The sequence below is a fragment of the Ambystoma mexicanum genome, chromosome 3p (genome assembly GCF_040938575.1).
Source record: "Ambystoma mexicanum isolate Mex_15411 chromosome 3p, UKY_AmexF1_1, whole genome shotgun sequence".
Taxonomy (NCBI): domain Eukaryota; kingdom Metazoa; phylum Chordata; class Amphibia; order Caudata; family Ambystomatidae; genus Ambystoma; species Ambystoma mexicanum.
In genome coordinates, this window is record NC_090925.1 from 525,074,725 (window position 1) to 525,086,996 (window position 12,272).

Genomic DNA, 12,272 nt, shown 5'->3' on the forward strand with positions numbered 1-12,272 from the left:
GGCAGTCGGAGGAGGAGTAACCGGTCATGAATAACATAACACAACATAACAGGCGTATTTGTAAAGTGCACGTTCACCCCCGAAGGGGCATCTTGGCGCTGATAATAGATGCTTACTGTTACCCAACTTAATGGTACTCCGTTATCGACCCGGGAAGGATGAAGAGATGAGTGGACCTATTGGGATTCGAACCTATGACCATGATGTCAAACGCAGGTCCCTGTAGTGGATGCATTAGTCCACTGAGGCACAGACCCGGCTATACTATGAATTCTGAAATCCAAAGTTCTGGAAGGGCCTGTTGGAAGCTTTGAGATCCCTAAGGGACAAGTGTGTTCGTTTTTGCAGGGATGGGCTTTAAAGGGTAGGTTTATGGACTTTTGATTTGGCCAAATGAATCGAACACTTGTGTTTTTAGCAAAGGGTGGCTGGAGGCTAAAGACTAATTAGGTCTTGGATTGAGACTTTACAGTTGGTCATATTATTTGGACCTTTCTTTGTAGACCAGGGCTTCCCTGGAGGGGCAAGAAGTTGTTACAACAGGTTTGGATATTAGGGAGGAGGACACTTGAGAGGACTAAGGGACCACTATTGAATTTAACCCACCCTGACACAACTTAATTTAGAAGTCCATCTTTAGTTGTAGAATTTCTCATAGTATCTGTTAGGCATTTATATAGTCCTAGCCTTGACCATTAATTAATACATTGAAAAATATGTTAAGAGCGGCACATATCAGTGTACATAGTTCCTCACAGGGGGCATGTGCAGAGTGAGGGGGGGGCATACGCACTGTGAGGGTTTGTGTGCGCTGTAAGGGTAGATGTGTGGTGTGGTGCAGGGTGATAAAATCCAAAAGGTGCGATTAACTGGGCAAATGGGATGTATGCCTTCCTTCCTGCATTCACTTCGCCATGCATTCCACTTTGTCACTTTTTTTTTATTTTTTTGCATTTTATAGTAAGATTTATTTTTAGTGACGATTTAGATCCTCGATGGATACAGCATCACACAAATTCTGTGCCCCATGGCCTTGGCGGGAAGGTTGCTATGGAACTTAGCGCGGACCATGCCACTGTTACCATGGGCACGTGTTACCTTCCCCCATATCACACGGGCCACATTTTGTTTGCCACCAGGAGTCACTGTGTTCTTCTTGGCTTTCTATACGTAGGTGCATCGCTTGCCCAGGTAGAAGTCGGTCTCATCTCGTGCATAGACGCCTTCAATTTTTAAAAGGGCTGTGTGCTCTCTCTGGTTTCGGAGCCCCCATTTGTAGCCAGCAAAAATAGCCTTACTCCACAATCTTCCAGACATTTTGACAGTATCCATAATACTATCCTTACTGTGATGTGTACAGTACCCATGATCCTTCACGCGTCGAGGCCCTCAGATTGTTATTTTTCTGTCTCGAGGATGCATGAAGTGTATAGTGGACGGTAAGTGTGTCAACTAATGAAGTGTAGAAAATTAACTTTGAGTATTATTTAACATGTTGTTTGAGATACCTTCAACTACCGTAGCATGGAGAATGGGCAGGCACATGTGAATCTAAGCAGATGCAAGCACCAGAAATACTATTACTGGAAAGTAATGTCTTCGGAGGGTAGTGGCTCTGCTTAGAATCACATACTTTGCATAGACCTGAGGTGGAAGTGAACTGAAGGAACAGAAACAAACAAATGTTGTAACAGTGCGTGTCCCATCTGTGAATCATTTGTCGCTTTTGTATCAACACAATGTTGTGTGAAAGTGTGCACCGAACTCCATGTAGCTGCCTTAAAATAGCTACCAGTGGCACATTCACAATGAAAGCCACTGTAGCTCCTGTACTACGTGTAGAATGTGCCCTGAGTGGGACAGGAAGTGTTTTGCTTGAGAGGCTGTAACACTCTTAAAAACGCCTTACAATCCATCTGGCGATACTAGCCTTTGAGATAGGGTCTCCTTTTCTCCAGGCTGCCAGTGCTACAAAGAACTGGTCCATCTTTCTCAATTGCTTTGTTTTAGGTAGTACATGAATGCTCTGCCTACATCCAGTGTATGAAGAGCTCTTTTCCCAGAGTTCGGAGGGTTTCGAAAGAAAGCTAGCAGTTCAATGGATTGGTTGAAATGAAATTTAGATATGTATTTAGGCAAAGAAACAGAGATGTGTTCTTAAGATCTATGTGTAAACTGACAGTACCACCAAATTAAATTTTAAAGAATTAAAGACTAGTACTGAATGTAGTAAATGCAGGCGGTGAAGAAGAATATGTGATGGCGAACAGTCAATAGGATTGGTGTTTCATTTTCTACACCGCAGGACAAAGCTTGTCCACTTATTTAAGTAGCAGTGCCTAGCGTAAGGGGTCAAAAGTACGACTCAGACCCAGTGGCATGTTACGTTTTGTGTTATAAACCTTTATTGTCAAAATTATAAGACTGGTCGGGGAAATCCTATCTATCCTTAACTCTATGAGGGGTTTCCCAGCCTCAAAACAAAGGAACATCTGTGTCAGGATGTTAAACAAAGCGTCTTCAGTTCTGTGCCCAAAATCCTAAACTGACCCTTAGACTCTAAACTCAATACAAGGTAAACATGGGGATTTCTTTGAGCTATAGACTTATAGCTTCCTATTGAAATTTCAAACAAAGTTCTAAGGTGCAGAAATGAAAATAAAGTTCAACTAGGCAAGGGGGTTCCCTTCCGTTAGATTTAATCCAGCGGTTTTGATAACATTTTGTCACAGTTCCAAGTTGTTCAAGGGGAACACTCTTATTTATTTATTTATTCAAATTTGTTGAGCGCACATCAGCCCAGAAGCATCGTGGTGCTTGTTACAGACATCTTAGTTGCATAGGAAACCGTAGTTACAAGCAATACATAAATTACAGAGGAAATATATACAATAGCAAGGCAGTATATTTACATGGCTTCCTGAAATTTGCTAGTTATTTAGCAAGGAACGAGGTTTTCAGTTTCCTGCGAAAGATGGGAAGTGAGTTTTCCGTTCGGATGTCTGAAGGGAGAGCGTTCCATGTCTGTGCTGCAATGTAGGGAAAACCTAGACCTCCGGCTTTGGCTTTTTTGATGCGTGGGGTGCAGAGTAGGTTAGCGTATTGCGTCCTGGTGGGACGTGTGGAGGAAGGTTTGAGGATGGTATCTGAAAGATAGGGTGGGGCGGAGAAGGAGAGGCATTTGTGAGTGAGGGTGAGGATTTTGAGGGTGATCCGGTCTTTGACTGGGAGCCATTGGGCTGAGAGCCTGGCCTGGGTGATATGCTCTCTTCTTGGGATACTAAGAGCGGCCCGGAGAGCGTTGTTCTGTGTGATTTGTAGTCTATTTATGTTTTTGGCTGATGTGCCTGCTAGGAGAGCATTGCAGTAGTCCAATTTGGCTCCAATGGTTGCCCTCGCTATGGAGAGGCAGTTAGGTTTAGAGAGGTAAGGCTTGATGGCGTTTATAAGTTTGGTGGTGTGTGCGGATGCGGAAGTGATAGCGCTGACTTGTCTAGTCATAGATAGCGAAGAGTCAAGGTATACTCCCAGTGTCTTGACGGCTGTGGACACGGGGATGATGGAGTTGTCAATTGAGAAGTTAGTGTACAGTTTGTCCAGTTTGTCTAAGGTGTTCTGTTGACCTAGTATCAAGATTTCGGTCTTGTCACCATTGAGGCAGAGGCCATTAATTGCCATCCATGCCTTGATGATGGAGTAGATAGTGTGGAGTGCCTTTGCGTCTTCGTTGTATGAGCCTGAGAGGGGTAGAAGTACTTGTGTGTCGTCCGCGTAGTTCGTGTAGGTGATGCCGTATGAGTCAAGTTTGTCAAAGAGGGGCTTGGTGAACAAGTTATAGAGTGTGGGTGCAGTGCAGGAACCTTGAGGGACCCCGCAGTGGATTGTCGTGGGTGTGGCGTTAGCGATGTCCGAGAAGACTTTCATGGCCCTACCTTCGAGGAAGGAAGTGATCCAGGCGGCAGCTTTTTTGGAGAAGTTGGCTGAGTGCGTGAGGTGGGAGGTGAGAATCTTGTGATCAACCAGATCAAACGCGGCTGAGAGATCTAGAAGAAGCAGAAGAGCCGGCTTGCCTTTGTCCATGATTTGGGTGATCTGGCTCTTCAGATCTACCAGGGCTGTTTCCGTGCCATGTCCTTTCCGGAAGCCCGATTGTCTCGTCCCGAGGATGGAGTGGGTTTCCAGAAAGTGTTGGATTTGGCAGTGTGCGGCTTTGTCCAGTAATTTCAGCAAGAATGGCACAGTGGTTATAGGTCTATAGTTGTTGGGTTGTGAGGGGTCAAGAGTCGGTTTTTTTAGGAGAGGCCGGACCCAAGCCTCTTTGAGGTTGGCTGGGATGATGCCTGTTTTAAAGGACGCATTGATAAATGCCGTGAGGAGCGGCGCAAGGCAGTCTGCGCAGTCTTTGACTAGTTTAGGTGGGCAGATGTCGTCTTTGCATGGGGAGGGTTTGAGGTTTATTAGAAGGTTAATAACTTCTGTTTCAGTGACATCTCTGAAGGAGAAGTCAGGTATGGTGGGCTTGGAGGAGGTGGGTGGGGTGTTGGTCGGTTTGGTTCCTGTCTGGTGAGGAAGTGCTTTGCAGTGGTCTTTGATTTTCTTTTGGAGAAGGTCAATTTTGTGAAGCATGGCAGCTTGAATGCTGGTACACCACGCTTCATCTTTGATTATTTCATCTGGAGTATTAGGGGGGGAGATGAGCTCATTAAAGATTGCGAAAATCTCTTTGGAGTGTGACTTGGCATTGGCGATACGAGTGTTGAAGGCGTTGGCTTTGGCATTGGAGATAGCTCTCTTGTATTGGTGGGAGATTAAATTGAATATGTTTTTGGTATTGGTGCAGGGGTCAGATTGCCAGTTTTTTAGTGCTGCTCTTTTGTGGGATCACATTGAGTGCAGTTCTTCAGTAAACCAGGAGTTGGAGTGTAAGGATTTCTTTTCTTTTTTCCATTCAAGTGGCGCTATTTCATCGATAGCTTTGGTGAGGACATCTTTGTATATGTCGGCTAGGATATTGGGATCGCTAGCGAATGGGGGGGCTAACACTGGGGTATTGAGGTATGGGCGTAGGTTCTCCTCTGTGAGTTTTTTTTTGCTTCTGACTTGTGCAGCGCTGGCAGGGGTCAGAGTCTTAAGGTTTTTGGTGATAGGAATAGAGAACTCTATGCAGTTGTGGTCAGTCCAAGGCAGTGAGGAGTTGGAGGTGATAGAGGAGAGGCAGTTATGGTCTGCGATCCAGTCAAGTATGCGGCCTTTGTTGTGAGTAGGACTTTCTACTTTTTGGATGAAGCCCAGGTCATTGAGTTCCTTGGTGAGAGTGGCTGCAGATTTGTCCTTGGGATCATTAAATCCGAGGTTGAGGTCCCCTAGTAGAATGGTTTTGGTGGAGCTTTTGATATTGTTGCTAAGGATGTGCAGGATGTTGTCCTGGGAGTCTGGGGAATTGCCTGGGGGGCGGTATAGTAGGTGAATGTTGATGGTGCTGTTGGGTGACAATGTGAGTTTGGCCGATAAGAGGTCAGAGTTGTTGGTCGAGGGGTGACCGATAGGTCGGAGCTGTAGGTTCTCTTTGTAGATGAGGGCTACTCCGCCTCCTATTCGATCTGGCCTATCTTGTCTGAGTATGGAGAAGCCCGGTGGTAGCGCAAGTGTAACGGCAGGGCCTGATGCTTCATGTAACCATGTTTCGGTAATGGCTAGCAGGTCAATGTTATTACTGGTTATAATGTCATGGATATCAGAGGCATGAGCTGGGAGTGATCGGACATTGAGGAGGGCACATTTGATGTGAGGTGTGTGATGTTTGCTTGTGGAGGTGAGAGTGATGTTCGTGTCTGGTATGTTCTGTGAGGTGGTATTGCAGGGTGTGGCTAGGTTGGTGGGTGGTGGACTGTGGGTGTGTGGGTATTCCATGCGGGGGCAGCGTGTGGAGGTGGTGCGGGAACTCAGTCTATAGTTTCTGAATTCCGTGGGAAGGGCTAGTGTGCTAAGTTCTGGGGTCTGTGTGTGCGCTCTAAGTCTTTCTAGTCTGTGCAGAGTTACTACACAGGGTGCACGATCTGTCATGGTAGGTGTGATATCCTTAATAGCGAAATGCTTGTGGCAGAAGAGTGGGCTGGGTGGTGTGTGGATGAGGGGATGGATGGGAGGATAGAGTTTGAGAGTGGTGAGTGTGGAGAGGAGGGAGAGCAGCGTGGTGGCGGCAGCTGTGAGCTTGCAGGACGCTAAGGGCATGATTGTGTACTTGGTAGTGCTGTGAGTGGGGGGACTCAACACAACTTCAAAAGTGGTCTGTAGGTGACCATAGGGCACAACACAACTTCAAAAGTGGTCTGTAGGCGACCAAAGGGCACAACACAACTTCAAAAATGGTCTGTAGGCGACCATAGGGCACAACACAACTTCAAAAGTGGTCTGTAGGCGACCAAAGGGCACAACACAACTTCAAAAGTGGTCTGTAGGCGACCATAGGGCACAACACAACTTCAAAAGTGGTCTGTAGGCGACCAGAGGGCAGAACACAACTTCAAAAGTTTGAGAGTGGTGAACTCTTCCCTTGCGTCTCCTCAAAAGTATACAAAACACAGTGTTCTTGAATCACAACATAGTTCTCTTGAATCCTTAAAGGGTGGTTGAGTCTTCCCTTTTCTGTTACACACTTTCTCAATCCTCCTTCCTTTCCCTAGTATACTCTCCTGCCAGGGTATCGTTCCTTGATCCTGAAAACCTTCCCTTTTTATCCTTCATCTTCTTACCCATGGCTTACTCACCTGCCAGGGTATCGTCACTTTCTGTCTTGGGTGCGAATCCCAGACTCACGGTTTGCCTGGTTCACTAACCTGCCAATGCTTCTCTGCTCTCTGTTCAGTTTCTCTTTTATCCAGCTCAGAACACTTCTCCAATATTGATCAGCGACCCTTTCTCATTAACTCCACTGCCTTTATCTAGGGTTTTGTTCTCAACAATGTTTGTGGTTGCAATAGTTCCACTGCCTTTGGTTAGGCTCTTTTTCTCAACAATGTTTGCATCAGTAATAATTGCACTGCCCTTATCCAAGCCCTCTCTTTCAACAGTGTTCGTATTGGTGAGAATTGCACTGCCTTTACTTAGGCTCTTTCTTTCAACGATGTTTATATCGACAAATGCACTGCCTTAACTTAGGCTCTTTCTCTCAAGAGTAGCTGTATTGGTAATGATTTCACTGTCTTTACTTGGGTTCTCTCGCGTAGTATGCGGTGCACAGCACCCACCCAGGAGCACCCCGGTAACCCAATTACTCTTTCTGGGATTACCGGCTCTGTGCGGCATCTTCAGTGTTCCTCGTGTTTCAACAGCATCTGCACTCCCGGTCCACTTGTGGGTTGTTCGCTTCCCGCTTTGCCTTCCTATGTGTTCGGCAGCTCTGGCTGCCCGAAACAGAAAACCAGTGAACTTCTCACAACCTGGCGTGTCTGCACACTGTGTCCTTTGGCCTCTGCGCTGTGCACTGCAGCCTGCTCGCCTTCAGCTTCCTGCTCAGTGTCAGCATCCGTCAGGTCCCTCTCCAGTCTCTGGCTCTCTCGTTCTCCTGAATTTGGTTCACCTGTGTCCTTTTGAAATGTCCCAGTCTTTCTCTGCAGTTTCCAGTGACTAAAACGTAGCATTGGCTTCCCCGTTCCAATCATCCTAATTATTCCATCCATCTTCCTCATCTAAGTACCAAAAAGGGGGGAGGGGAAGATGAAGTTCTCGGTTAGTAAAACCTGGGAAGTCAGTCTCTATATTGCAATAAACCATGTAGGAATGTTGCAATGGCACATGGCTGTCACTACAAGTTATGACTGAAGGGTTGTTGTAACTCCGTTTTTTACTCTCTCCCTGGAACTTTTCTTCTCTCACGTGGTCCTCCCGCAGATAGCCATCCCGAGGGTCAGAGTCCGGTGGCTTTTGCCTTTCCCTAGCCACGTAAGAGGCTTCCTTCCAAGGAATCAGTGATAATGTTGTCAGATTTGTCACACTAGTTTTGGTTTTGCGTGCCTCCTTTAGGATTTCCATGCATCTGTATGGTAAATTGAGATGCCTAAAGCCCACAACCTCAGGAACCAAACTACTAAGTTGGTTGTCTGAAGGTGAGGGCATAGGATCTGACCCTGACCCTATGACAGCAGGTTGTGAGTGGATATCAATTTTATCAGTGGGCATACAGACATCTTGAGAAGGTGGGAGTACTGTATCTGCCACGCTGTCATGACACTTGCCCCTGGCCCTCACTGGCAAGTCAGCCTTCCAGTTAGGGCCAGGTCAAAGGCCTTAAAACTTCATCCAAGACTCTCTTGGAATCAGTCCTGGCGCCTTTGGCGCCATGCTCATATCCATCATGAAGACCAACATTAGAATGGGACTTGTTACTTGGGACTATTTAACTTGGGGGGGGGGGGCAGCCAACATGGAGGCACACACATAGCTCCGTTACAAGGAACTGAGCTATGCGGTCTAGTCTTTTGGGTGTGGCAGGCCTGGGACTACTTTACCTGGACTACTTTGGGTGTGGCAGGCCTGGGACTATTTTATCTGGACTACTTTACCTGAGACTATTTAAACCGCACCCAAACAGCAGAACATGCTTTGCGTTATTCTGCTGTGGGCAGCGTAACGCTCCCAGTGTCCAGTTCTTTGATGCCAGTTTACCTGAAACCAAGGACCTGCAGAGAGAGAGAAAGAACACTACGAAACTTACCTGGAACAGTATCCTGTCTTCAATCCATCGCCGACTTCAGTTCCACTCACCTGAAGGTACGAACTCTATCATCCGGCACCGCATGCATCCTTGAATACCATAACCTGGAAAGAGGAGAAAGAAAGACAGCATTAGTAAGCGTTTACTCACATTTCCTCCCGAATGAAGAAAGCCACACAATTCTTACCTGGCTAGTCATCTCCTGGTCAGTATCATTGCTGGAACATTACGGTGCTCGGCGAGGAACATCGCAACCTGCAAGGAGAGAAAAGACACAGGCTAGCAATATAAAAGGCGAAACAGAGCTGCACATCGTGCATTACTCACCGGACAGCATCGCCACACACCGCGCTTTCGCCTAGGGAGGTGGGAAAACAAAGCCAATCTGGTATTGAATCCAGCTCTCCTATATTGCAGACCCATCTTTAACGAGAGGCCTTACCAAGGAACCGGGAGAGGGTTCGAGAGTGCAAATCATCCAACCAGGGCTGGGTGGCGTCCCCGTGGATATCAGGTGAGCGTAACACACACCCACAGTGGTGTAATTATTATCATTGTTAAATGATTCTGGTGCATTTTGTAGATCACCTTACATAAGAGGAGTTTTGGGAGGAAAACGTAAGCAAATATCCCTGACCAATTGATTCATAGTGCCTCCCCTAGGGATCCCTTCTGTGGGTACCTGGAGGCATAAATTGGGCATTTTTTGTGTTTTCTGCCATTGTGAAAAGGTCCAGTTGTGGCTGTTTGAGTACGTCTCAGTCCAATTCCCACTCAAGCTCCAAAGGTTGTGCTCTGCTTGCAGTGTCTGCTAGACAAATGTGTTCCCCTGGAACACTTTGGGTTTGGAGATGTATTTCCCTTTGGAGGCACCCTTTCCAAATTCTATCAGCAAGTATGGATAACCTCTGGGAGTGTGTTATGCCCTGTTCATTGATGTAAAACATGGCTGCAGTGCCATCTGTTGTAATTAGAATGTTCTTCCCCTTCAGATGCTGCTGGAAAGCATGTAGTGCTCTGTATACCGTCAGATATTCCAGTAAATGTATGTGCTGGTACCTAAGTGGAGGACCTTGTGCCTGGAGTCACCAGGTGTAGCCAATGGGCTCCCCATCCTGTCAGTGATGTGCCGTTCTGATGGTTAGGTGGTTTAACATGTTCCTTTTTGTCTACCATTTTAGAACCAATACCAGTGTGTGGGAAGCGTCCACTAGATCATCCCAATCCCCCTCTGTTTGACACCACTGTTTCGCGAACGATTCTTGTAATGGGTGCATATTTAGTCTGGGATGTAGCATGATGAAGATACAGGATGCTATGGCATGATGAAGCTACAGGAGCAGACGCATGACCCTTCTGACTGTTCTCGCCGACTAGCCACGTAACAGGCAATTTGGTTTTCCAGGTTTTTAACCCTTTCGTCGGAGGCGAACACTAGTGCTGATCATGTCTTGATAATGGCCCTTAGGAACAGTTTGTTGGCTGGGGACTACAATGGATTTCTTTCTGTTGTTTGAAAACCGCAGTCGATGTAAAAGATTGGATTGATATCAGAATATTTTTGCAGCACACCGTTGGATTTTCCCCTTATTAACCAGTCGTCCATCTAAGGGTACACTAGAATGTCCTCCCTATGGAGGTTTGTCGCTGCAACTGCCAGTACTTTCATGAACACTGTCGAGCGGCTGACGCAATTCCGAAAGGAAGTACTTTGAATTGATAATGAACAGGATCTAGTTTGAATCTTAGGTACATTTGATGTGCTGGAAGCATTGACAAATAAAAAGTATGCATCTTTAATATCCAGTGATGCCAGAAAATCACCTTCTTGGAGTGGGGGAATGACCTCTTGCAATGTCATTCTGAACCTTTGTGATTTGGCATATGTATTTGCTGGTCTTAGATGCAGCACTGGTCTTTTTGTCTTGTCTTTCTTTGGAACAAGGAAGTGCACGGAATAAATACCCTTGTTTACCTGTGATAGCGAGACTTGAACTATAGCTTTTTTGTTGTTGTTGTGATAACACTGTTTCTGCTTGCAGAATCTGAAGATGTTCTGGCGGAATTCTTTTGTTTCTTGGGGGTAGTTCGCAAGGACTCTCAATGAACTCTATGCAACTGGTGGACAAGACCCACTTGTCTGGCGTTATTCCTTCCCATGCATGGGTGTATGATGTTATTCCGCCCCCTACTACGGTAACATGAGAGGGAATCATAACCAGAATGTCATTGTTCTGGGGCAGAGGTCGCTCCTGTGAAGGATTGGCCTCTTCCGCAGCTGCTTGCCCTTCTAAATTGCTTGTAGACGCTTGAAGGCACTGTGCTCCGTTGACTTTGGTATTGCAATCCAAGTACTTGAACTTGGTGAACATGCCCACTGAGTAGCTGTTCTGGAAAAGGTTTGCGTAAAAAAACCATGTTGACTGGTTGCCAAACCCTTCTCTTGGAAGGTTTTACCTGTGATCTGGTATTGATTGTTTCATGTTCCTTTTTGGCCTCCTCTTGACTTTGCCAATCGCCTTTCCAAACAGAACATTATCTTCAACAGGCATGTTTAGAAGAGTGGCTTGTGTCTCTGGTCTGAATCCTGACCCTCGCAGCGAGGCATGTCAAGAGTTCCCTCAACTATAAGTCTTCCCGCCGTCTCAGCTGAATTGAGTGCATTTTTAATAACTGCGTTTGCCTTCCAATAGAACCATTAGCATTTGTAAGGGTTCATGGGTATCCCCAACTAGAACCTCCACTTGATCCCACTGTGCCCTATTAAAGCTAACCATGAGTGAAGTGGCGTTAGCAATATGAGTCTCATGCTGCAGAGGTTGCTACCATCTTTCGTAGAGCATATTATTTTTCTCTCCTTATCTGGCAGTGCTTCTGAAAGTGCTAAAGGTGTCCCAGCTGTCTTACGAGTGGTGGACTTTACTAGCGAGTCTGGCAGAAGATAACCTCCAATATAGATATGCTCTTCTAGTACAGGTTTAATGCGATTTTCTATGTGGCACTTCATCACCTTAGTGAGTGCAGGAGTGACCAGTGATGGAGTTATCCGTTTTAGGGACTACAGTAAGGGAATGTACTGTCCGATTTGCTTCTTCTCATTAAGGAATTATTCAATGAAATCATTGTCCTCCTCTGAATAGTGTGATTCTTTTTAAAATAGCCAGCAGCCTTCTTTAAATGATCATTATATAAAATAGGATTATCTGTAGGGAATGACCAAACTGGATTGTTAATACTAACCTGGGAAAGCCCTGTGTAGTGTGAGAAACCACAAGTTGTCTCACCCACGAGTCCCCGGGGATCTGTCATCCAGGTGGCCAGGACACGGCCATAGCTTTTGGATCCAGTCCCTGGGTGTGGACCAGTGCGGGAGGATCACCTGGGTGAGGGGTCTTTGGGGAGTGGGACACTGGATGGTGAGACGCGGTATCCCCTTCCCTGTAATACCTTTACCCCATCCTACCAGGTGCGATATTTGGGAGCTCTAACCCCCGTGGTCCCTTTACAACATGAACCCTTTCTCACGGACAGTCCGCTATGAGAGAAAACAGACTAACAC

The 12,272-nt window shown here is 46.3% G+C and overlaps 1 protein-coding gene and 1 pseudogene across 1 annotated transcript in view; both read right to left on the minus strand.

Annotated features, from left to right (window-relative positions):
• ACOT8 (acyl-CoA thioesterase 8) overlaps positions 1-12,272 on the minus strand; it is a 268,843-nt gene that overhangs the window by 101,348 nt on the left and 155,223 nt on the right. The window lies entirely within an intron of this gene.
• Positions 934-1,319, minus strand: LOC138579562 (large ribosomal subunit protein eL33 pseudogene; annotated as a pseudogene).